General features: G+C 40.1%; 1 pseudogene; it reads right to left on the bottom strand.

Annotated features, from left to right (window-relative positions):
• The window catches only part of LOC119884736, a 36,135-nt pseudogene extending 14,356 nt beyond the window's left edge, over nt 1–21,779 (bottom strand).
• Nucleotides 21,780–26,619: the final 4,840 nt, after the last annotated feature.

Genomic DNA, 26,619 nt, shown 5'->3' with positions numbered 1-26,619 from the left:
ACAGAGCCAAATATTTTTCTTCAACAGTTGGTGGAGGCCAAAACAGAGCTAAATGATTATTGTTGGACTTTTGTGTATGCTAATGTTGCTCGGTGAATAATGGTCATCCAAATGAATGTTGCTCATTGTCTGCTGGATGTGTAAGTAGGCAGCTATTTGCTAACACAATCCCAATATCAACTTTGTAAGGTGATAATACAGTAGTGGCAGTAGTGGCAGTGTTGTGTTCACAGATGAATGTACTTCCCCTAAGGTACTCAAAAAATCTATTCAGGTGTTAACATGTACAAAATTAACACATTTTCAGAACAACAAAATTAGTTTGTTCTGAACTTGATCAAAAACCTCACCAAAAATATTAATCAATATAATAAATGAATATTAATAAATATGAAAAGTGCATTTTGGCAGCGTGATAAGCAAACAAATGTTGAATTCATAACTGCTTTTATTCAGTGTAAAAGCTGTGGTTATTAAACGTGGTGGTATTTACTAAGTAGGTTGTTCTTACTTACAAGTAAAAAGCTGAAATTGGTTAGAAAGTGCCGAGAAACGTTTCCAGAAGAAGCGTTTCATCTCTCTTCCTGAGGTGAAAAATGTTCTCACTTTCAGGCCCACGATGGTGGGCCTTTCCCCAGAGTTCATTAATTAGTTAATTAGTTAATTAGTCTGAACAGATGGCTATGCAACACAAATCAGAAGGCTCTCTGGGCCTGGAGCAGGAGGAAGGTAGGAGAAGGTGAGCCGAGAAGCAATCTGGAATCTCGACTGTCACCGAACTTCTGAACCAGGACGTGTGCAGCAGACATTTTCTTCTCGTTCACCCATTGCACTCCACAAACAACAGGCTGTATCATATATTAATAAGACGATTGACATGTGTATGTGTCATACTGGGGTGAAAGCATAAGGCGTAAAACCATATGCAAGGGTGCTGTGGTCACACTGCAGGAGCATTTATTTGAATGAATACTTTGCATCAGTGCAGATTTAAAAAAGCATTTCTGACGGTTTATTTTTAGACTGTTCCCATCTCCCCCCTTCTGTTTCCTTTTCCCTCACTGTCTCTCTATGATTCTCCCTCGCTCATCTGTCTCTATTCCCTGCTCTCTCTTCTTCCCTTATTCCTGACTCCCTATCACTCTCTTAAAGGCGCAGGCATTGAATGAAATGAGGTTGGCATGTGTAAGCTCCTGTGTGTGTAAGTACAGGATAATACTAAAGATTAGAACATCAAACTATTCGAATACAGCATGCCTGTGTTTCTCACTTTGACTCCAATTCAGTGTCAGAGAGGCGTGCTATTAAAAATTAAGATGGATGGTTGCATTATTCATATATATATATTTTACGCACGGCACTCAACCAAGTTGCGCACACATACACTTACACACTGTTACATGCACAAGCAGAGATATATCGGCGTGCACATGGGCAAACATGCGTGCTTATGCTACACAAACATACAAACACAAACACACACAAGGATTATCGCCTTAGTACAGTAACCTATTTAAAGCATATCAGAGAGAGAGAGAGAGAATACATTCGCCCACATACCAAAATTTTCAACAATGTTCAAGGAATCGAGGACACTGCGCCATCCCTCATAATCTCTCAGCAGGATCGCTCTCCACCTCTGTGTGTATGTATTTTGTATGCACTTTAATGATTGTGTGTGGAAGTTGCAGTGTAATAAACATACTGTGCAATGCATGAGTGCACTACATGTAAATCGGCAAACACAGATACAGCTGAAGAGCGTTTCGATCAGCCTGCAATTTCATACTACGTTCAGCAAACCTGATTTCAAAGTTGTGAACTGAATCTCACGCTCAATTTTCTTAACAGTCCCGATTTGTCTGACAGCTGTGAAAAAAGACCACATAGAGCAGGTTTAAGCTGCCGGTCCAGGTCCTCATTTCACTAACTCTCAGTTTGTCCTTGTCCCTGTGCCTCTCCATTGGCACCGTCAATAACGGTCTGGATCATGTTACCCTCTGTTAATACTCGATGCAACTCTTGGACGGCCTCCTAAACTACTCCCATTTCTCTGTTTATCATTATTCTGATTTGTTGAAACAGGCGTGATGCAATAAACAAGATCTGATTACCCAACCTGGCAAACGCAATGGCCGTCACAGATAGTCTGTGTGCAAACACCTCCAAAAGATGATGGCGAATGTAAATACTTGACTCCAATGATATCCAGCAGCACAAGGGCTCGGTACACACACACACACGCGCGCAGCTCGGCCCACACTCACAGGCCATGCAAGCACTGCAAAGCTCCAAAAGAATGGACAAATAGAACCCCTTAATCCAAAAATACACTGAAAGCAACAGACACACATTTCAATTCTGTTTTCAGTGGCTGAATGTACACCAAAGGCACTAAGTGGTCCGTGGTGTCTCTGAAGAATAATGAGTCACAAGTGCATATTAATACAACAATTAATTAATCCCAAAAAATTAAATTTTCAGGCTAAGTGACCACAGTAAATACCTGTCTGTGCTTCATTATCTCTGCTGGCTGCTGCACAGAAATCACACTCAGTGAACAGATAATGGAATAACTGGTTAAGTCTGAGCAACTTTGGTGACAGAAATGACGCAGGATGAACTAGACCTCATTGTACATGATTTCAAGACTGATCACACTTTAGAACTGTTTGCTGTTATTTTACATAAACATGTTTCCAAGTCCCAGAACAGTAATAGAGTAATGTAGTACCGTCTGTATTATCAGCTGTGTATTAGATTTCTGCTACCCAACCTAAACTCTGATGCTTTGTCGTGTGCCAATCGCCTGCATCCATGCCTTTTACTATGTGCGGCAACTAGATGCCCTGTGGGAAGAGGGAAAGAGACAGCGGAGCCACTGTGTTGCATTAGCCTTGCAAGCTAAAGGTCAACAATGGATGAAATAAAGCAGAAATCTATGGCTTTGAGTCAGGTCCTAAATTGAGCAGTACCAGTCAGGTTCAACCAGGTCAAATCAAATCCAACTTTTTTTTTTAGTTAAAACATTCTGTGTACAATCACTTTATAACACTATCTATTACTCCTGGTCCCATTTGTTAGTGTCCATTACAATAGTAGTTAATTTCCTTTTTGCAGAGAAAATCCAGTAATTCTCTCCTCTACAGAGCCCAAAAATCTGTGAAAAACCTATGACGTTAGCAGGGACACCACAGCTCAAACTACAAAGAAAAGTCACATTCACGAGAGTTAAGTACAGATTTAGTGACACTGGTGCACAGACAAAACTGTGAGGAGGGTGGAAGGGTCAGTGGTCGTGTGGTCTGGGTTTGAATGCATTTATGGAATTTGTGAAGGAAGCACATTCTATTAAGGTGCTTTCTAAAGCTGAGATCATTGTAAAATCCAACTTACAAACCTTATTAATCTTAACAACTATATCCCCAAAGCATCGTAACCTAAGTTAGAAATGATCGTAGATTAACGAGTATCTCCTGCCGGCTCATAGAAGGCTAAGAGGGTCTTAAGAAGCCTAAGAGGGATCTGAAAGAGAAGACACCATGTTTCACTGAAGTTTTGATTGTTTTGTTCTTGTGCAGTCTATAGTTTTCTCATGACCACTGATGCTCTCTGTTTAGTGATGTTTCATGTGAAATGACTGATGATGTTTAAATGTGAAAACCCATACACACATTGAGGAATATCAAACATTTGATTCGCCCAATTGATCTGCCGCTTTCTCTTGACTGCGTCTAACTCTCCCTGTTTTTGCGTAGTCTATGTGCAACTGATGCAACTTTCCTGTTTTTAGTTTCCATAACATCCATATTGATGATGGATGTTGTTTGCCACATGCTTACCCACCGCAGCTCTAATACAGAAATGATGACAGAATAACATTCACAATAGATGACATGCATATTCATGAAACTCCGCTGGAACCAACGCTGCTTGATTTTAGTTTTAATTTGTGCTTAAGAGTAACATCAAGAAGGATTTCCAATGAAATAATTTCAACACTGCTGAAATCATTTGAGTGAATGCTTTATGTAAAAAACTCAAAAAGCATCTTTACAGTATATGCCAATCTAGACATTCATATGCCTTAGTGTTAGCTTAGAGTAAGACCTATTAGGACTGCAGGAGCCTGCATTCTTGGCCATTCTTTGTTGATTTATGACTTGAAAGGGACATAAATCATAATGCCTTTCAAATGGGGATTTTTCATAGAGTGCTATTTTTCACATTTATATGTGCAATGTGCCACCATTTCTAAAACATGGTAGAGATCATCTTTCTAACACACGTGGACTGGTCAAGGTCAAGGTGAGGTGACATATGCCAAACAAGGTCAGTAGACATTTACATCAGACGCACCCGTGCCTGATAACACCGGCGGGGTGTGGCACACCGAACTTACCGAGCACACCGAGCCGATAGTTCATGGTGACCACAATGACATTTCCGTAGGCAGCAAGGACGCTGCCATCAAACATGTTCCCTGAGCCCTCCATGTAGGAGCCTCCGTGGATGAACAGCATCACAGGCTTCTTGCGACGATCCCGAATATCTGCACAACACAGAAAAACAACGGTGTTGGTTATTTTATGCTCATTCGTCAAATTGAAATTCTTTGCCACACTCTTCTCCTCCTGTTGAGCTTAAGGGTCCACAGGCAACAGGTTGTCTACTCAGTTTCAACTGACAGCTCTAGATTTGTATTACTGCAGCAGTCTTCTAAGTAAAAAGATCCATGCGCAGTTTTTGTAACCTCCTACAGCCAGTTATTCACAAGAAAAAAGGAGATGAAGATACTAAGTATGAAACATTTTTAGTGGACTGCCTTTAAGTTGGCAGCAAGTATTTCATGTCTTCCCCACTGGGCATTTCCTCTGTATTTTATTCTGTGATGTCTGTTTCCCCTGTCCTGGGCAGTAATGGTATCTTCCTAAACTGTCCCCTCCATGTGTGGAGCAAATGGTGCAGCCAGTTCTGATGCCCTCTCTGTTATTGGTGTCTTTGTACCCATCAGTGTGTTGCTATGGTTCACTCTGTTGGTCTGTGCCCCCCAAACCCACCACCCCCATGCAACCCCCGCCCCCCCCCCTCTCACAACGGCTGTGGTATGGTCTGAGTGTCTGAGTGTGGATAAGGTTGAGAGAGCTGCCAGTGCAGCCCAGTTAGGCTGAGTGTCTGCACTGTGCAGGGCCTGTGGATAATTTGTATGAAAGCCAGACCAAGTGGAAACATAAATAACAGCCACAGCATCTGTTTACCCTGATGAGCTTCAGTACTCAGAGATGGGAGAGAGAGAGAGAGAGAGAGAGAGAGAGAGAGAGATAAAGGAGGGAACAAAGAAGAAGAGAGAGGAAGGAGATGAAAATAGGGCAGTATGAGAGAACCGACAGGGGTAGAGACATGGATGGGAGGTTCTAACCAAAAAAAAAAACATGATTGCAAGGATGAAATGTTACAAAGCAAGTCATACATAGCGAGGTACGCTAATGAACACTCAGATTCACACAGGATTCACACCGTATTCACACACACACACACACACACACACACACACTCTTGCATAGGCAGCTGCGATGTTGAGTCGCTATGGAAACTGCTTCTCGCTAATAGAACTGCACCAGCCATTCCATTGGACTCACTGAATGCCTGTTGCCCTGGTAACAAATTCTACTCACGTATTTGCACACCCGCCTGCATCACCACCTGAATCTCAGGTTACACATGCACTCGGGTGCGTCACTCACAATCACACACACACAGGCACGAACATGGAAAGATGGCACATATGGCTTCACACATGCAGACATCTTTTATAGATCGTACGTATGACGAAAGTAGACCGTCTAAAAATAAAAATGTTCAATCGTACATTCTGATGCGCTGCTCTTTTCCTTCTCTCCTCTGGTGTATTCTGAATCTGGGCTGATTTCCCAGAGGATATGTAAACAAGTTCAATTATCCCGGCATTACCAGGACAGTATAGAGGAATGACATATCAGCAGGCCGTCATCAGCCCCCACTTGGCACTCACGGTAAACCTGAGACAAGGAACTTAGGCTAAGACATGTAGCAGCCATTTAAAAGGTCCAGTCAGTATTTTTGTAACTTTGAAGTTACTATTTTACTTACTAACTTACCTGTTTGCTTCACGATGGTCACAAGGGATAAAAATCAACGCAGGGGAGCCGTATATAGTCTTTTTAATTCCACACAGTCTTCCTCCTTTTCCAAACCTGGCACCTACATTATCCACAATGCAACTTGACTGCCAGATGGGTTGGCGATTCAGATAAGTTAACACTAGCAGCGGCTAATGTAGCCTCAAGCCACTAGCCTCAAGAGAGATGAGGTGGGGAGGTGCTGCAGAGATCTGTTCATTTTCAACTTGAAGTCTTTGGCGCCAAAAGATGTAGACTCAAGTGACACCACGTACTCCTCAACACATGATAATAGACTCTGATGTGTAAAATCGGAGGAGTTCCTTTTAAATTTAAATTTAGTAGATGTTTAGTTTGTTTGGTAGTTTTGTTTTTTCTCTGTCTCTGTCAGCTCTTTGGATCAACTGTATTGAAAGTCCTACTAGATAAAGATGAGTTGAGCTGAGTAGTGACAGGAGAGTTTCTAAGAGGTGGTGGGGTGATTCTTTTGTTTACATTTGGATGACGGATTGTGCCTTTAAGTTAATAGGGAGCCCCCTTTTCAAGCTAGCCTCTGCTCCATTAGCCTTGAGCAGAAAATGTATTTATCCATTGAGGCTTTCATTCATTGTTTTTTTCTAAAAGGCTGAGCTGCAATAGTGTTTTTGTTTTTGTCCAAGTGAAATGAATATCTGTTGTTGTACTGTACAGCAGCTTGCAACTTTACCTATGATAGATCTACCAGTTATGTTAGTATTTAACAACTACAGCTCTGTTGAGATTTTTATTGAGCCCCAATGCACCTAAGTTGTTTGACCACTGAGGTTACACAAAGTTCACAAAGTAATCACATGGTGTTATAAGACATCAAGGTCATTACTGTATGAAGTGCATAACTATGAAACTTCAACTGCGACCTTTGACTGAAAACGGACTTAACTTTTGTTTCACTTTCAGCTTTGGTAAATTGGCACACTGGGAATAAAAGAGAGGCTGAAAAGATATTTTGTCTAATAATTCAGAACCACTGAAATCTCAGAAAAATTAAAAGTTATAACTGAAATATTTGCTAAGCCCAATAAAGGCTAAGAGTAAGCCAAAAAAAAAAACTTAAACTAAATGGAAATAAGAATCCATTCACTTTGGAATAAAAGATAAAAAGCTCATGCATACCTACAATGCCTTAATGAAAGTTGGATAGGAAAAGGTCCAAGTGGCGTAAAAGAAGAAAACTTCTTGCAGTCTATCTCATCATGACAACATTTTTGGGGTTTCAGATGTTCATCAGGTAAGATTTAAAACAACATGTCTAGTTTACATTAATCAAAAGCTGGACACATGGTATAGGTATTTTGGTGAGAATACGGGCATTTGTCCAGTGATAATAAAAAATGTGAAGATAGCGCTCCATTTGCATGAGATGGTTTATTTGCAATATAGTGTTATAAAAAACATAAATAAGAGAAAGATGGAAACAAAGTTAAATGTGTGAAGAGAGGGAAGGAAGGAAGGGGCTCCGCACAAACAGAGAGGTGATTAGGGGTGTAGGTTCAAAGTGTTTCATTCTGCCTAAATCAAAGGCCTGTACAGCCAATAAGGAGGTCACTGTCTCGCCTGCCTGCCTCTAAAACACTGGCATATTATTCGCGCTAGTTTCTACCTAACCCGATACTACCCCGCTCCATTACATCTATTCTCAATGTAATGTCTTACCTTCCAATAGAAACTGCCTACTTTCTACTTTTCCACTATTCTGGTCCTCTCTCATTCACTCTTATGGAAATCTCAATTGATTTGGGCGGAAAAGTTTTTGCCTGACTAAGCGCTTAGTTTTTACACCCAAACCAGCGCCCGAGCTATGCAGTTTCTTGCAAACAAAAACATGATGCTATTATAGTATTTTCCAACAATGTTTGGGAACCTGTGTCCAATCCATACCTGAACAATTCAGTGAGGAATTCAGGCCTACCCGAGCACTCCTCATCCTGTCAAGATCCGTCAGGTGTTGGCAAATGTCAAGCTCTACCGGTTTCCTACTCATCCACCCCCTCAATCTCTCTTTTTCTACATCTCTCTCTCACTTTCAAAGCTCTATAAATGTCATTTCATAATGCACTTGTCTTCATTATGACTATTTTTTCCCTTCTCTCCCCCTCATTGCCCTCCCCTGTGCTCTCGCAGTGCTCAGCTTTTCCTTTTCTTTCATCTCTATTCTATCATTCTGCTCCTATCCTCGGCAATCCTGCATGAATCCTTCCTTCTGTTTTTACTGTTAAGAAACCACACAATTGGATTAGCTACATCTGTCTCTTTTTAAACCATACCAATTAGAGATGCAAGGAAGAGAGAATTCAATACCCAAATAGCACAGAGCTCAAAAAAACAAAAAAAACAACAACCACACACATTGGCACAAATTAGAGCACATGCACTCAGGCACAGATTTGCACATGCACTGTGCTTGAGTAGACACATGCACACATGGAAATGTAACACACTCTGTGTGTGCATAATGCTATGTAATATACAGTATGTCTGGGCACGTGTACAGAAACATGCGCACACTGTCTGAATAGATTTTGGCTGCATCAGTAAAGAGTAATGAGAGCATCTCCATTTGACTGCAGTGAACTTGAAAATGTACAGCAATGGCAGAAATATGCAGAAATCCTCCAATTTCTCCTACTTTAAAAATGAAGAACTGGAGAAATCCCAATAACACTATGAAGGACAATATTTTAGCAGACCGTTTCATAAGGACTTTAGTACAAGAATAAAAGCGCAGGTGAAAAAGGGCTGAATATTGATTTTCAGTGATGCATCACACAGGATAGTCAGAACATCAGCGTGTGGTTGATCAACCACATAGCAACCGAGACAGGAAAGTAAATTAGCTCCCCGTGCAAGTACCCAAAGAGCAGCGTTTGTGACGGGGGGAATCAAGAACAACTATTTAGTATGGAGCTCTTTATGCATTTTAGCTAAAAGCGTGCCAGTGAGAGGGAATGACATATTTGTGTGCTACTAAAAGCAGTTAACAATGGACAATGTAATGTGCACATAGAGTGATGAGTCTAAGATGAATACAGATACAAACACAGCATTCCCCACAGAGATTGAAAAATGGAGCACGAAGATTAAAAAAACATGCAATTAAAATACCTTCATCCCTTGGTCTGTTCATTGTAGACTCATCATGTTTTTTTGTGAGCGGACCTAAGGTTCAGAAAAGGGGGGTGGAGACAAAAGACAAAATTCAAAAGATTGCATTTGCAGAAAAACAAGAGAAGATTAAAAGAGAAAAATAGCAAAGATGAGATGTTCTGCTCTGTTACGTTTCAGGGACTGCGTACAGCTGAAGACAAACTGTTTACAAGAATTACACACTGTTTCCTGAAAAGACAACCCCAGACTCATCTGTTTTAAATGCTTAGGATCTAGTCACGCACTGCCTCGTAAATGACCCCAGGGGCCACTTCTCCTCAACCCTTCTTCCAATCAGTCCTGACACACTGCTGCTTTGTAAAGAAAAATCAATGAGCAGAATCAAGCCATCACTCTCTTGGGTCAGAAAAAGCAAAGGAATGCCAAGATACTCTGTATCCTGCTCCAGCTTAGGACAGCGTTGCAGTCCTAGAGCAAATGTCCCTGCACAACTCAGACTGTCAAAACATTACACACCTACACACACAGGGGCTGGCACAGATACTCATCCTGAATACATGTGACCAGATACACACATTGTGCACAGAGAAATGACGGCATAGAGCCGGAAATGTGAGTCTTTCCTACCAAATTAGTTAAGAGAGAGCTGTGTTTGATATTTACACCACCTGCGAAGGCTTCCCTCAACAAGGTCAAAGAGGAGCTCAACATTAAGCTTTAATGCTAATGACAGTTAAATGCCCCACAGGGCATGACCAACAACAAGCATTTATCAGTGACCAACCAATGCCCTGGCACGTCAACCTCTGTAAGTCTTAACTGATAAGGATCCCATTAATTTGTTATTTCTTGGTTTCCATCAGCGCAGCTTTCCATCAGCCCCCAATTACCAATTCGTTTTGTGTCATTCTCAGTCACTGTCTCCATGCGCATGTCTTCGAGAAATCCATTACAACACACTCACGTTCACACATGCAGCCTCACACACATTAACGCCACACAAAGCATGCTAACAGTGTCCTTATCAACTGTTGCTGTCCTCCTTGTACCCACCTGGCTGCATGTTTCCTGCTCTCTGCTGGAGAGGCGTTACAGCGTCTCATTTAAAAGAATACTATACGTTGGGTTACCAAGGTGTTATCGCTCTGTTAATGTGCTGCTGTGGTAACCTCACAGTAAAGTAGTGGGGAAGTTCTGATTCTGATTCTGATTCTGAAGTGATGGCATATACAATTTTCACAATGCTTTGCATCTATTGACAAAAGGAGACATAGGTGTCACAATATAACAGGTTATATACTGAAATTGAGTTCTGTAACTCCCTTCTGCTACATAGCAAACATTTTACATTAATACATAAGCAATTCTAAAAATGGTAAACAGAAATTAACAATATTCAGTGGAGCAGTGCTGTGGATGAATTTGAGTTTAAGAGCCCGATAGCTTGGGGAAAAAAGCTGCTCTGGTGGTGTGGCAGCTGAAACTTCCATATCTATTTGCGGAAGGCAGCAGGGTGAACAGGCTGTGGCTGGGTGGGTACTGTCCTTTAGTATCCTTTGGGCTCTGCAGGCACCTCATCTCACCAATCACTGATGCTCGGGAGAAAGGTACCAATGATCTTCTGAGCAGTTTTAATCCCCCACTGCAGAGCCCTCTGGTCCTGGGCCATGCACATGCCAGTTTGTGATGTTTTCAGGATGCTTTCTATTGCTCCTCTGTAAAAACTGACCAGAACTTGACACAGGAATTTGGCCTTCTTAAGCTTACTCAAGAAAATAAGGCGTTTTTGAGCTTTCTTCACTAGTGTGGAGATGTGAGATGACCATGTCAGGTCTCTGTGATGCTGATTCCCAGGAACCTGAAACTGTTCCCCTGCTCCACCTCAGCTCCACTGATGTAGACAGGAGTGTGTGTCTTAACCTCCTTTTTCGCTGAAATCAATGACCAGCTCCTTAGTTTTGCTGATGTTGAGCAGTAAGTTGTTCTCTGAGCACCACTATGCAAGATTATGAATTTCCTCCTGATATGAAGTCTCATTGTTGTTTGAAATCTGGATGATGATGATGATGGTGGTGTCATCTACAAACTTCACAACAGAGTTCTCTCCATGTCGGAGAATGCAGTTGTGGGTGTACAGCATGAACAGGAGGTGGCAGAGCACACAGCCCTGGGGGGCTCCGGTGTTGAGTACTAGGTGAAGGAACTGTCTGGGGTCTGTTTGTGAGGAAGTCCAATATCCAGTTGCAGAGCGTTGTATTTAAACCCAGAGTGCTGAGTTTGCTGATCAGTTTCATGGGGAAGATTGTGTTGAATGCTGAGCTGAGCTGAAATCCACAAACAGCATTCTGATGGAGGTGTTGTTTTTCTCAAGGTGTGTGAGGGCTGAGTGGAGGGCAGTGGAGATGGCATCCTCTTTGGATCTGTTGGTTCTGAAAGCAAACTGGTGAGGGTGCAGGCTGGCTGGGATGTTGTTCTTTATGTGCTGAAGAACCGGTTTCTCAAAGCACTTCATCAGAATGGGGGTGAGAGCCACAGGGCGGTAGTCGTTCAGACTGGACACTGCAGACTTTTTAGGTACAGGAATGATGGTGGCTGTCTTGAAGCAGGTAGGAACCTGCCCGGATCACTGCACTCCACCATTATAATGCTGCATTTTCACCCATCTCTCTATATGAATATGGTTTCCTGATATAAAATGTTTATCGTCCGTCTAAATGGAAAAGGATCAATGCTGAATGGATTTGCTGCATCCTCTGAGTACCACCACGCCGGCGCCTGATCCAGAGAGCACTTCCTGACACAGATGGAGATAGTACAGTAGTTGGTCCTGCACCACACAGCAAACAGGTAGACAGACCGGTAATGGATAAAAGGGCACATTAGTCCGCCATATTGTCAGCACTTCCCCACTACTTAGCACCACTCTAAAACCACACCTCACCACTTAATGGAGATTACTCTGATTTTATTTGTTTTTTTAATGTCTAATAAAGAGCTAACCTATAGGTGAGGATAGGATCCATTCAAACAGACAGTCTCTCTTTGTAGTGGATCATCAGACTTCACCTTAAGACTTAATTCACCTGCGTCACCAAATCTTTTTTAGTAACAACTAGAATTACCGCCCGGAGGTAGTATACCTTTTCCAGCCAGGCAAGTTGCAGCCTTCGTCCATGTCTGACCAGACTCATAATAGTGAACAGGAGATTGAATAATATTTTTTGGCTAAATGGCTATCACTATATTGATGATATGATTCCAGTGAATATACATAGTTTGATTAATAAAGGATTATCACAGATGTATTGGCTAAACAGGTACACATATACTTGATTAATATGTAAAGATGGATTTTTATAGAGTGTAGCTGGTGCTTTTGTTTTCTCCTGGAATTTTTTAGATGTGAAGCCTCTCTACGACCTGTAGGTTAAACTCACTCACAGGTTCGCGATTAGCTAGGCGTGCTCCAATACGTTGTTTGAAGTCACGTGATTCCAATGATGCTTAAAATTCAGAATGAGGCAGTAAGTGAATGGCATGTTCATTAAGCCCCCAGGAAGTGCTTTGTGTTTTGAAGCCATTTTTCAGGTCTGTCACATGATGCAGACTGGCCTCAAGAGACATTTTCCCATAGACTTCCATTGTGAAAGAAGTAGCTGTTAAATGGTGGATGCATTTTTTTTTACTGAAATGACTCGTTTTACTACCAGAATTTGATCGATTTGGTAATAATATTTGGAAAGTCTAGAAGAGCTGCATAATTAAATCATTTAACCCCCCTTCAAGTTAATGGAAGTCTCTGGTGTGCTTGCTCAGTGAGGCAGGGTTAAAATTTTTGAAGGTCTTGTGAGTGATCAATAAAAGGAGTTTTTATACTCAAATGCCGTTTTATCTACATGTCAATCAGGCTTTAGAAAAAGACATAGTACCATTACAGCTGCAATGAAGGTGGTAAATTACATTTTGGTTTCACTTGACAAGAAGCAACATTCGGCATTACTCTTTATTGATCTGTCCAAAGCTTTCAATACTGTTGATCATGCAGTTTTAAAACTTAGACTTTTTAACTCAGGACTTTCAGAGCAAGCAGTCGCTTGGTTCTCAAACTACATTAGAAATAGGTCTCAGTGTATTAGATGTGATGGTCTATGTTCCAATACTGTAGCAGCCAATAAGGGTGTACCACAGGGCTTTGTATTAAGTCCATTCACTATTTATATAAACAATGTGAAAATGTGTCAAAATATTGGTGTGCGTCAACTCTTGCACAAGCCATTGAATATTTGCAAAGTGGGTTTATCGAAGTCCAAAATAACCCTTTGCAGCTGAAATGCAGATAAGACCAAACTTATGTTGTTTACCACATCCAGGACCAGGCCACAAAACATCCCTCCGGTTGTCACTCCGGGGGGAAGTGAAATAGAGGTTGTTAACTCCTACAAATATCTGGGTCTATTGATATAATAAGTTGTATTTTTCTTTTAATGTAAAAAAGCGACTTGTGGCAACCACTTTTTTATCTGTTCTGGACTATGGTGATTTTGAATATATGTATACCTCTGCACAGTCTTCATATGATCGACACAGCTTACCATGCTTCCTTGAGGTCTATTACAAATTGTAAAGCGCTGACTCACCACTGTGAGCTCTACTCTCAGGTAGAATGGCCTCCTCTGGCTACCCGAAGGCTATGTCATTGGTACAATTTCATATACAAGGCAATTTGTAATTTGCTGCCAAGCTCCCTATGTGTTCATATCATGCAGAAAAGTAATGGGCGACACTCTTTGCGTTCTCAGGACTTCTTTATGCTCTCTGTGCCAAATACCCGTATGGAAACGGGAAAGAAGGCATTTATGTATTCTACACCCTCAGCATACGTTGCAAAAGGACTTGAAACTCACTGAATTAAACTCGCTAAACGCATTTAAATCCAAAATGAAAGACTTAGAGGCAGATGTCTTAATATGTAAATGTTCTTAGATTGTGAAAATTATTTAAAATGATTTTCTGAAATGTTAGCTTACCAGTGTTATTTGTCTGTACCTATGTGTTTGTATTTTTTATATGCTGCTGCCTGTCTTGGCCAGGTCACCCTTGCAATCGCAATGGGATGCACCTGGTTAAATAAAGGTTAAATAAAAAAATTTAAAAATTTAAATAAAGTGGGGCCACACAATGAGGAAGCTGTGTGGAAAATCTGGGTAATTTTATAACCGGAAGTCAAAATTCTTTGACTTCATGCGCCACTTAGCAGCTTTCATAGGAATGGAGCCCTGCCTCCAACGAGATGATGAGATGTAGGAAAGTCCGTCCTGTGCTAGCTCATTGTGAGTCAACATGTGTGTGAAATTTGGAATCACCCAATTAATTTTTAAATGATGGCTAAAAACCTATTTTGAGGTCACAATGACCTTTGAGTCAAAAGTGTCACCTGCGTCCTGTGTACTAAAGTACAAATATTTCAGATTCCAACGTTTCCGGCTCTAGGATGAATGGTCATGTCACAATGGTCACATTAAACTAGAAATAAAATATGTAAAAAGTATCGATATCTGTATCGGCAATACCAGCTTGGGTATTACTTGGATCGTATAGCAAGTAAGTTGTATTGCACATCTCTAGTCACAATCCCCCATCTGTTTAAGGTAAAGGGTACAAGGTAGATTTATTTGTTACATTACAACAGGTTGTAAAGTTGAGTTTGTAACTCCCTTCTGCTATGTAGCAGACAATATACAGTAATCTAAAAGCAATTACAAAAATGGAAAACAGAAATGAACTATATTCAGTGAGTTATGGTGTTGAATAATGGCCAAGCAAGTGTTTTTCCAAGACATGTTGCAATAAAGTTGACCTTTGGGGCAAAAAATGTCTTCACTGTATTGTTGTATCCCATTAAACATAAAACTGAGAAAAGCAGCAAAGCAATAAATGACTTAAACAATTCATTGATTGTCAAATACTTGTTAGCAATATTTTAATTGTCTGACTAATAGATTAATAATTTCAGTACTAGTTGTTAGCATATTGTGACTACTGTATCTTACTGCTGGCACCCTTCGCAGAAATTGACAGCATTACTACATGCTGATGTGACCAAGACCATATGTGGTTGTTATCTGGGTAAAAAAAAGAAAAAGCATTTACGAATAATAAAAAAGAAAGGATAATAAGCATAAACCCAATATATCAAAATATATCAAATAAAGATTTGCATTTTATATATATATATATATATTTGAATTGAATTGAGAGACAGAGAGAATATCTAGGTCTTGACTTCTGACAATGAACTTCTGACCTTTGAAGAAAGACTACAATGCTTTAGACAAGGCAAGAAGTAGGATATAGCCAAAAGGGAAACACAAACACACTTTTTAGAGTCAAAAACATCTTTCCCATCTGCCTCAGTAGAGAGGCCTGCCGGTAAGTTGATGGTCAAATTATGTAATGGGCCACTGGTCACTGAAATACATTGGCCTCCACAGGAGCATTTAGCTCTGGTTTTCCCAGTACTGTTTGACCTAATGCAGCTCCATCTCTCAGTCAACAGCATTTCTGTTCGGTTCAGTGAGCTAGTGGCCAGAGCGCAAGCTGTCTCCTGTCCCTCTCCATTTCCTCAGTGCAGTAAACGGGATGAAGCTGCAGTATGTCATGTCTACGGTGGCCTGTCTGCTTGACAAGGTGTCAGACACAGCTTCAGTTCAACCCCCCCTGTATCCAGGCAGCAGCTTCCAGCACATGCAGTCCTATCCTTCTGCATCTCCATCTCTTCTACTGTGCCCCCAGCCTCCAGCTCCATCCTTGCCTCCACTGTCCTGCCTCCTGAAATATGGTTTTTAATAAAGAGCACGGTAAATGGCTGCTCTAGCGGCAATAAAAATGAAGGATTTTAGACCCTTGGCTGAGCAGTGTCTTGAGGAAATGGGAATGCAGTGAGACAGTACTCTTGCTTAGAAGCCTGGCCACACAGGAGAGTTAGAGTGGAACACTGTAGAAGGAGGTAGGGTGTGAGAGAGAGACAAAGGGAGAATGTAAAACTCACTGTTCAATCAACAAGACCATTTGTGTTATTTACATTATTCTAAGAAGTTATTTGAATTTCATTTGTGTTGAAAAAGTAGCAGACTACATAGTGGCCTGTTAGGGAAGGGCACGAAGCTGATTTGCATTCAGAACAGTGACCCCTTCTACAGCCATCTGCATAAAGATGGAGGAGAGAAGAGAGGAGTAGAGACAAGGATGATTTCAGGGAGGAGAAAGCAGGAGGGGTGAACAGATGCAGAAAGAAAAGAGCTGCAAATTTTCTTTTGTCCAAACAATATCGCAGAGTACATGTTCAGTGAGAGTATTTCCAGGTTTGAAACAGATATATCATATAGGTGTGTGACTTCAGGTAGAATGGGAAGATAATGCATAATGTTGTACTGTGGAGATTAAATGTGTCAAAATCCAAATAACCAAAGCCAAACATTTAGATTCAGACTTTATAGGATTCTGTGCTGCCAATTCATTTTGGCCCACCTAGAACCGCGATGAGTGGCAATACAGCTGCTCCATGCCAAACACAGCACAATACAGCACCATCGTCCTCCTTGCTTGACCATAACCCACTGGTACCAAGTTAGCAAGCTTACATACTAGCTAAAACAGCTTAGTCCAGCTGAAACTAAACTAACTAAGAGCAGCTTTGTGAGGCTTTACTTGCTGACAATGCTAACATGCTGATGTTTAGCAGGTATGATGTTTACCATGTTCATCGTCTTAGTTTGGCATTCTGAGTATTGCTACTTAGCACTAAACAATGTATCAACAGAAGTGATTATTTTTGGAGGGATTTGAATGAACCCAAATATTGGACAAATAAAATTTTGAGCAGTAGAGAGCTCTGAATTAAAAGAGACCACCAAAGTTATTACAATTCATCGCAAGAGAGTATGGATCTCTGTAGCAAATCTCATGATGTTTCATCAAATACTTGGTGAGAATTCTCTCTCATAACCACATGTCACCTCATTGTAGGAAAAGTCAGGGCATCATCACAGTCAATAGGAAAATTCATCAAGGAGACATGAATGTACGAATTTTATGGCATCTTTCTTAATTAATACATTTCCCTGAAAACACGCTAAAGGAAAGGTCAGGAGACTAGCAAAGTCAGAGGTATTTATCGTCTGGGGACCATGTATGTCTATACAATATTCCCTGGCAATCCATGCATTCAATCTGGACATTGCCATCCCCAGATATCCGTCCCAGGTGTGGCTAAAAACTTTAATGCTGAGCTAAAGACAGATAATTTGTCTTTGAGGACATGAACAGTGGCATCTCCAGCAAGAGGACTGTGTTGAGGTTTAAATCAGTTGTGACGTTGTTTGACGTTGCTATGCTTAAAATATGTTTATAAATGAACACTACCAATCAAATCTGATCAAACCACACTCACTAAGAAGTTTTTTCCCCAATTTTCCACTTTAATTGTTGTTTATTTAGTCCTGAAAATTGAACGTCATAGCAAAATACAAGTTTTCAGGGGCTTCAAAAGCTGGTACTTCTAACATAATCGTTAGTCTAACACCATGTAAACAAACACAGTATTTTGACTGCCGTTATGTGTAAAATGTAGTGTGTTTTCAGGGGCACTTCACCCTCCTTCTGTCTCTATTTCTCTCTCACACACAAGGCTAAACATATCCTTGGGGACGGCATCAGTCTTGTGTAAGCAGTGACCCCTGACAATAAGTGACAGATTCTGACAAGCGGACAGGACTACATGTAAAATCAGTCTCACTCATTTGCACACCTTCTCCCCTGGGAATAACACTGGAGCTTCTGCATCATCCTCTCTGTGAGTATGTGACATATGTACTATACAGCATACACACAGTCTCCTCTCATTCCATGTAGGTACACTGTCTGTTATTTACTAAGAGTAGTTAAAAAGCATTTCATCATCTTTTTTCCCAGTCGCTCTTCTATCTTTTTCACAGCATCTCTGGTGCTTTGGTCTCGCTTTATACCCCAATCATACTTGATATTTTAGCAATTAATCAGTTTCCATCTTTTTGACAGGCCACAGAGCATTCATCAATAAAATACATAATCTGTAATACTAACTCAAGCTCAGTGTTGAAATACAACAACGACTTAATATATGAGCAGTAGCAATAAAGCATAAATGTGTTTTCTTGAGTACTCTCAGTCAACTCTCAGGTGAGCCCATTAGTCATAGACTTTGCAACATTTAATCATTAGCCCTGCTTACTATCACCCAGGAGCATAAGCCTTGCCTCCAAAGTTACACTTTGATCCTGTGTTCTTTTACCTGCCCATCTGCTTCCTCAAACCCTCAAACCCACTGTATCATTAATGCAAGAAGTACACCCAGATAGCCCATGAAGATCTGGACGTTTTGCCCTATAGTAATTTTTAGTTTTTGTCTAATATCACCCCAAGAGGCCTAAACAAGGTTGTCTTTTCAATTGTATATGCTATATTTTCTCCTAAGATAAGATTTACAGTGCAGCATCCATACAAGAGTACAAGAGTAAGTAAAAAGGCCTCATTCCAGTTAAAGCATGAAACTGGGGTGTGCATACCAACACGGTGGTCACTGAGGTTTAAAACCATAAGCTAACAACACTAAAAACACAGTTAATTACAGCACTTTGTTGATTAGTTTGATTCAAACCAGCACAAAGAAAATGCAGCCTTGGTAACATAGTTTGTCAATAGTTTTAATCTTATGCCAATTAATGTCAATCAATTCTATTTAACAAAAATGCCATGTATGACAATGTGAATGTTGATCTGTCAACTGAAAGGATAAAAAAATGTGCAAGTTAGTCCAGCTGACTTGTGGAGGATTAAAAGTAAATGATACCTTTTTCATATATACCACAACTGAAGATGGAAGTCACATGTCAAACAGAAGCCAAGTTAGCACCAAGGTTAATGAGATAATCTGCTAGCATGTTTCCTGCCAACGGACCACTACTGGCTGTACGAGCTGTTAGAGTGTTATAAGACCACACACACTGCCTGGGGGTTTTCTGATATTAGTTTTCAAGGGTCGTGATAAACAATCTTTGCCCTTTTCCCCTTTGCTATGGACAATTTTTTACCAGTTTTTCTCTGTAATGTTTTAACCTTTTTACAAAAGGAGACAAGCTAGCAAAGCTTGATAGAATATTTTGGCTTGTTCTATTTACTCATTGACAAACTCAATTAATCAATTCATTGACCATGAAATGATCAAAACAAATCTGTTGCAGTTATGTTACATTTACATTTATTCATTTAGCTGACGCTATTTATCCAAAGCGACTGACAATTGCTATACATGTATACATGAAGTTCTCACCCCTCTGGAGCAACTAGGGGTTAAGTGTCTTGCTCAGGTACACATTGGTGGATGTGTCAGAACATTTAAGCTTTATTGCTACTGCTAATGTTAGCATTGGTAATGCTAGCTCGTTACTATTTACTGACTATTAAAATGAAGTAATGTGAAATGTTATTATGTATTATATTTGCTGTTTTTTCTTTAACCCAGCTGCCACAGTATGTAGTATGCTGCCATATAAGTACATTATGTACTAGCCTACTGTGGCTGGGCTAGTATTCCTAGCCTAGCCACAGTAGTATAGCATCCATGTCTATGAAATGATCAGCAAATCTCTTGACTGTTATATCAGTGTAGGTCATGCTAGCCTGTTACTATAAGGGCTTCAAGACAACATTGAAAGTAATGTGATTACACTGACAAACTTCAATAAGAAGAAATGAACAGAATATCAGAAACAATTGAATTAAAGATAAAGAAAACAGTGCTTTTTGGAAAACTTTATCAACTTGTGTCTGTGAATAATTTTTTCATTTGAATGATGATTTTCCTCTTTTACTGTGATGTAACAAAGTATTAATGGTATCAGCGAGTCGCTGATTTATTACATCAGTGTTTCACTTTGTTCAGTCAATCAAATAAATGTGACTGACTCTACAGTTCTCACGCAAAAGGTTAATGTTAGCAAGCTAACAAGTATTATGTAGGTAGGCTATAGTGTTCATACATGGTTTAAATAAATTAGTGTTAGTCAAGCTAAAATGTAGCACGTCACCATGTGGCTAAGTGGTACAAAAACCAGCGACTTAGTAGAACATATTCTGTATGAATTTTTAATATTTGATCAAATTAATTAAGTATGAGCAATAAAAATGAAGTGCATCTAATTGCTTAAGAGTAGTTCACACAGGAGTCACATGAAGATTGCACATGTGACTATGCAGTATATACTTTTAGAAAATGATTAGACTCAGTAACCGATAGTAATTGAGACTGATATTAATACAAACCCAGGAGATTATCAGAGAATATATTCTTTGGTAATCTCCTGGTTGTCTTTTGGATCACGATAAGAGCTCTTCTTCCACCGAATATAATCCTGAATAACTTATCAGAATGACGCTATCCCAGGGAGTACTGGAACACTGGCACAATTATGAAATTGATTAGAAAAGCACAAGCTGTTCTTACACTCTGAAACAGTTGTAACTAATCTTCTCTCTCAGTTTGATGCAAATAGACAGACCTGGGATTTTACTCTTACCCTGACCTTTTTCTGACCCGTTCCAAATGTAAAAAAATAGTAGTAAATAGTTTAACGGGCCAAGACTAAGTTTATCTCTTACTATATCTAGTTGGCCCTATGAGAGTTTTGTCTCACTCACCATCTTCAGTGGGTACATAGATGTTGAGGTAAAGACAGTCCTCACTCTGGTTCTGAACATAGGTCGCTGCAGCATCCAGGTTGTCTGTGAACCACACTGGCAGCATGATCTCAGGTAAAACCCCGTGCACATTCTGGGGACACACTGGCGCATACTGGGTCGCATTGCGAATCTCTTGCCAGGAGCCTGGAGCTTCAGGAGGCTGGAAGCGACGCTCGCCGATAGGTGCAGTGGCATATGGCACACCTAAGTACTGTTCCACGGGGCCCAAGATGTCATTGTTGAGCTCCTTCCTGATACCCCGTATCTTTCCATAGCCTGTGGATACTATGGGGTGTTTCAGGTCAACTCGTTGACATGAGGAAAGGGTGAGGTGTAGCACTAGTCCCAAGAGCCACAGCAGACAGTGATTAGCAACCTGCTGAGAAGTATAATGACGCTTCCCACCATAGCCTTGGTGGCTGGCAGCATTGAGAGGAAAAAACAACATGTCCAAAATAAAGGCTCTTTTAGTCATATCACTAGGACTTCAGCTGGCTATAGAGAGGGATCACAAACTCAGTGGGTTATGGGAGATAACAAAGGCAAAAAGAGGATTTGTTGGCGGGGACAGGTTAACAGTTCTCCTTGGGTGACATGGTGAGGCAGAGGGACAGGTAGCATTCTCAGGTAGACTCTGTGGTCTCATCCATCTTCCACTTTGGAACTCTTGATGGGTCCAGAGCTGCAGTCAGGAAGCCAATTACACCTGGAAGACACAGACAGGTTGCAGGTTTGAGTCAGTGTGTGTGAATAGGTGTGCTCTTTAAGCCCTGCCAGTGTGTTTAAAAAGGCACAAGAGGGCAATATGGGTTGATTTTTCTTAAGATGAAATGTCTGTTAGCCCAAAAAAGAAGGAATAATGACTATTCAGTGTAGAAGACTCCTTTGTGGTACATTTATATTAACCAAAGGCAAAGGTTTGCTATTCTGTCTACCATAACATACACCAAGAGTCTGTAATGTCACATGATTTAGTGATCTTGAACATACTTGAAAATATTGATGTCAGAGAGAATATAACCACTTATAGTAAAGTTGTTTCACAAAAGAAAATTCTGTTGTTACAAAGCATCGCAAATGTTGGAGTTTTGGACTAATATTAGATATTACTGCATCCACACAATAGACAAATATACAAGATTTTATGCACAGAAACAATAGTTACATTGAAGCAAAACATTACTTATTTTTTGTGTGAATAATCAATGCATAAGTCAAATTAATTCAAAACTCAACAATACGTACTGCAGCAGAATTCACCCTCAAACAATTTTAGAATGACTGAATACTTTTTAATTATTGAAATATATATATATAAAAAAATGATTGAGGCCAAATGAGCACACAATGTAATGGATTCCTGGTTAGCAGCAGATGACAGAACACCAATAAATTATTGAGGAAATCATCTGTGTTAGTGATGGGCTACTGGGTAAGACATAGACCTAGAATGAAGTTCTCTCTGTCTGTCCTGTCCAGTGGGCTAAGTCATTTATATAAACGCAGTTCTTTTCCTTATTTTACTTGCATTTTATACTTAAATGTGAAATAATAAAAATTCCTATCCTATCTTTCTAGTCAAAAATTATTATTATTTTGACATGCTTAGCTCTGTGGATGACAATGTTCAGCCTGTTAGTGGATTGGTCCACCATTTTGGTTTATGACCAAATACCTGCAAAATGAATGACATTCCCATCAGCCTCAGTTGTACTTTGTGTTTTGTGCCATTTAGCAAATGTTAGCATGCTAACACGCTAAGATGGTGAACATGGTAAACATTATATCTGCTAAACATCAGCATGCATTGTCATTGTCATTTCGAGCATATCAGCATGCGGATGCTAGCTAGCATTTAGCTCAAGGCACCAGAGGCACTAGCATAACTGGGTGCACATCTTTATTGAATATGAAACCACCAGAAATATGCCACTATGTTGACTTCCTGTGTGTTCTCCACAAGGGCATTTTCTATCCAATGGTTTCTTTCCAGATGACTAACTTCTTGCCACTGTGTTAATTCTTTTTTGTTTTTTAACTGCCATGTTCACCAGCTAGCTCATTGCTACTTAATCAATTACCATTGAGAGTCATGTGCTTGTAGTTTTTTATTTTTTCTATGTACTTATCCTTAATATATTTTGGGTGTAAACACACCTGCATTTTAGAGAGAGTTGTAAACCTGTGATCACATCACCCCAGGCACACTGGGGTGCAAACTGTGAAAAGTGCCAAATGTAATGCGCTAGGCTATAGAAATCAAACAAGTCATGAACAATTCCATGGTTACATTTTAATCTGCCTTAACATGCTATCAGAAACATTGGAAATAAATGTTGAGCAAGTTGACCACGAACTCTAAAATGTATCCAACTAGGAAGATAAGGAGTTTTGTAATTATTACAAGAGAATAAAAACAGAATGAACATGTGAAGGCAGAACTAAGTGTCTAAGAATATTCGGTCTGGTTGCAAAAACTTAATATTTAGTCTTAAGGGAACCTTTTTCAATGACCATGGTGTATTGTGGTCCCTGCTTCATATTTTCATCTTGCAGATAATTACAGTACTTTGAAGTTTAAAACAACACCTGTCTTGTAATCAACTTGAATCCACAGAGAACACAAAATAAATAAAAACACTTTCACACATCATTCTGAGGAGTGAACAAACCAAACCCAATTGGCCCTTTAGCCATACACACTGTGTCAGAGGTAGCCTTTCCCTCTCAACTCAGTTCAGTTGGTTCTTGCTTCCACATCATTACAGATGAATGGGCAGTGCTTATCTCGCTCTGGCTTTGGGAGACGGAGCCGTTTAGGTGTGATAAAGGCTTTATGTGGCGCTAACTGTTGGTTGAATGCCACCTCATCCCTCCACCCTCAACCCGGCAATATCCACACTCCACTGCGAGCCAGCAGCATTGGATGACAGTGAAATACAGCGGAAAGATGGTCTGCAACATTAAAGGATGTTAAAAGTTTGTGATGTGAGTAGTACTATAAGGACAAAACAGGAACTCTCTGGAAAATATTCAGGTCATTAAAGGGTAGCTTCAGTATTTTCCCATGTTTTGTGTCTATTTTACTAAGAAGGGCAATTTTTTAAAAAATTGGTCCAGTATTGAGCAAGTGCTCAGCAGTTGGCAGTAGTGAAACAGGACTGCAGCGTAATCCTTGTGGGCAATTGCTCATCAAAATACGCATTGACAGATTGTTGTATGTGTCTGACAACATTGTGGAAAGTACAGAGATAGACATTTTTTAAAAAGAGTTATATCCTTTTTTGTTAAACCAAAAACAGTCACTATTGATTTAGAGAAGTCATTAGACTTATTTAAAGAAAGAAATTAGGGAGATGTGTTCACTCTCCAAAATTGCTTATCTCATTTTTGCTTAATTTTTTTTTTACCTAGGTAAGTACATTTAAATGAATAGTTATTTTTGGGTTATTCGCTTTCTTGATGATAGTTAGATGATGAACATCATTCCATTCTAACGTCTGTTAAATATGAAGCTACATTCAGGAGACGGTTAGCTTAGCTTAGCATTGCATAAAATGTGGAAACATGAGGAGACAGCTACCCAGGCTGTGTCCAAAGGTAACAAAATCCACCTACCAGCACCACTTTAGTTCACTACTTGACACATTATATCTTGTTTGTTAAGAGAAAATTAAATGAAAAAATGAGTTGTGTTTTTACAGGGGGTTATGTGTGGGACTATTTCTTGTTGTCACCAGGTTACCATGCAACCAGCTAAGACTCCAGGCAGTCACTGCACCTGGCCAAGAAAAATTTATACACGCAAACCCACAAAATGTTAGTTTTTACACTTCTGTTTTTCTACAGATTAAACTAACAAGATATAATATGTTAATTAGTGAGCTTTAGAGATGCTGGTTAACAAGATTTCCTACCTTCGGACATGCACAGCCACGCAAGCTTTTTCCCCTGTTTCCAGTCTTTAAGCTAAGCTAAGCTAACAGGCTGCTGGCTGCGGCAGTGGTATTGATGTTCCAGCAACCAAACTGCACACAATCAATATTAAGAGGTGTTGGTAAGTTGGTAAATTCAAGGCCGAAGACTGAAAATGACACAGACTGAAGTACTGTAAGTAGTACAACCACACACACATCCAATATAGGCTACACTATCCAGAACATGGTATAAAGCCTGTGGTTCCAAATAACACTGAATTAGATCTGCTGCCACTTCTCACTGTTTACATTTGCTATAGTTTCATTATGATTATGATTTTTACAACAGCCATCTGTCCTCGTATTCTGTCGCTACAAATGACTTAACATATAGAACATGGGTTAAGTGTCTGTGGCCTGTCAGATTGTTCTCTATAATGCTTGCCTCCCTGAATGTACTAGCAATGATGTACACCACGTGCATAAAACCAATGAGGCATCAGATGTTGCATATGAGTAAAGGCGCTATGCTAAGCACAAATTGGTCTGTTCTCAACCTCTCACATGTGCCTTGAAAATGGTAGTACCCTAACATCTGTTCCTTTCAACCATCCGTGAGATAAAACGACATTGAGCGTGCATCTTCAAACATAAAATGGGACAAACCGACACACATATCACCAGGCTGATTTAAGCTGTTTTCTCTTATATAATAGGTAGTCCTGTCAGCTGAAGCTGTCTGAGAAGGTAACGTCTCTGTCAGTGGGACACTTTCATGGGTATGCTTAAAATGGAATGGTCAGAGTGGTCTGTGAAAACTTTCGCAGAATGGTAGTGTTGGGAAAAAGCTTGCCTTGGGATTTTATATTGCTTTGTTTCCAACTTTGAGTGTTAAAACGACATGCAATACTTCAGCTGTCAAGCTGCTCTCCTCTGCTAGTCAACATCTGAGGATGACAAGCAGCTTAGCAAGCCAGAAACAGAGTGCTGAATTTTTTACTAAACTTGGGCATCTGCTATGTACCGTCACTGGGCTTAGAGAAAGGGAACCTTTAATTAAAATACAGAACAAAGCCCTAGTGGTTGTATGCTGTATTCCCCTGCAACCAGCAATGACTAGATACAATAATCCATTGTCTCTATGCATTGATATCTGATGGGAAAGATAATTCCCTTCTGCGAGCGACATCAATAGTGCCATTTAGAGTTTGCATGGAATGACTTTGAAAGCAAATCCATCCTATTCCTAGGCCACTGGACACCTTGCCTGAATTGTGTCCACTTATTTCTTTCACTGAACCGGCGCCTGCGAGAGTAATTGATACACGACTACGCTACAGGTGTCATTCCTATTCTTAGAGAAATGGGGAAAAACTTTACATGTAGTACTAAACATCCTTGCGCAATTATTCTGTAATGAATGTTCTAGGCAGGCATACAAAATGAATTGCTATGCCTTAACTGCAATGATTGCAAATGTGCATTTGGGAGGTTAAGAATTTAATAAATTTCTGAAAAATCTGTATATTTGGTAGATTTCTTTCAGTGAGCAAACATGCAGCAGACTTGACCATAGCCACTCAGCATGATGTAAGTGTATGGTGCTGCCCATGGGCATTATGGCA

The sequence above is a fragment of the Micropterus salmoides genome, unplaced genomic scaffold (genome assembly GCF_014851395.1).
Source record: "Micropterus salmoides isolate LMB-PRFRI ecotype aquatic unplaced genomic scaffold, ASM1485139v1 Ms_hic_scaffold_3642, whole genome shotgun sequence".
In the NCBI taxonomy this organism is placed as follows: Eukaryota; Metazoa; Chordata; class Actinopteri; order Centrarchiformes; family Centrarchidae; genus Micropterus; species Micropterus salmoides.
Note: the sequence above shows the minus strand (reverse complement) of the source record. Positions and strands in the feature narration are given on the sequence as shown.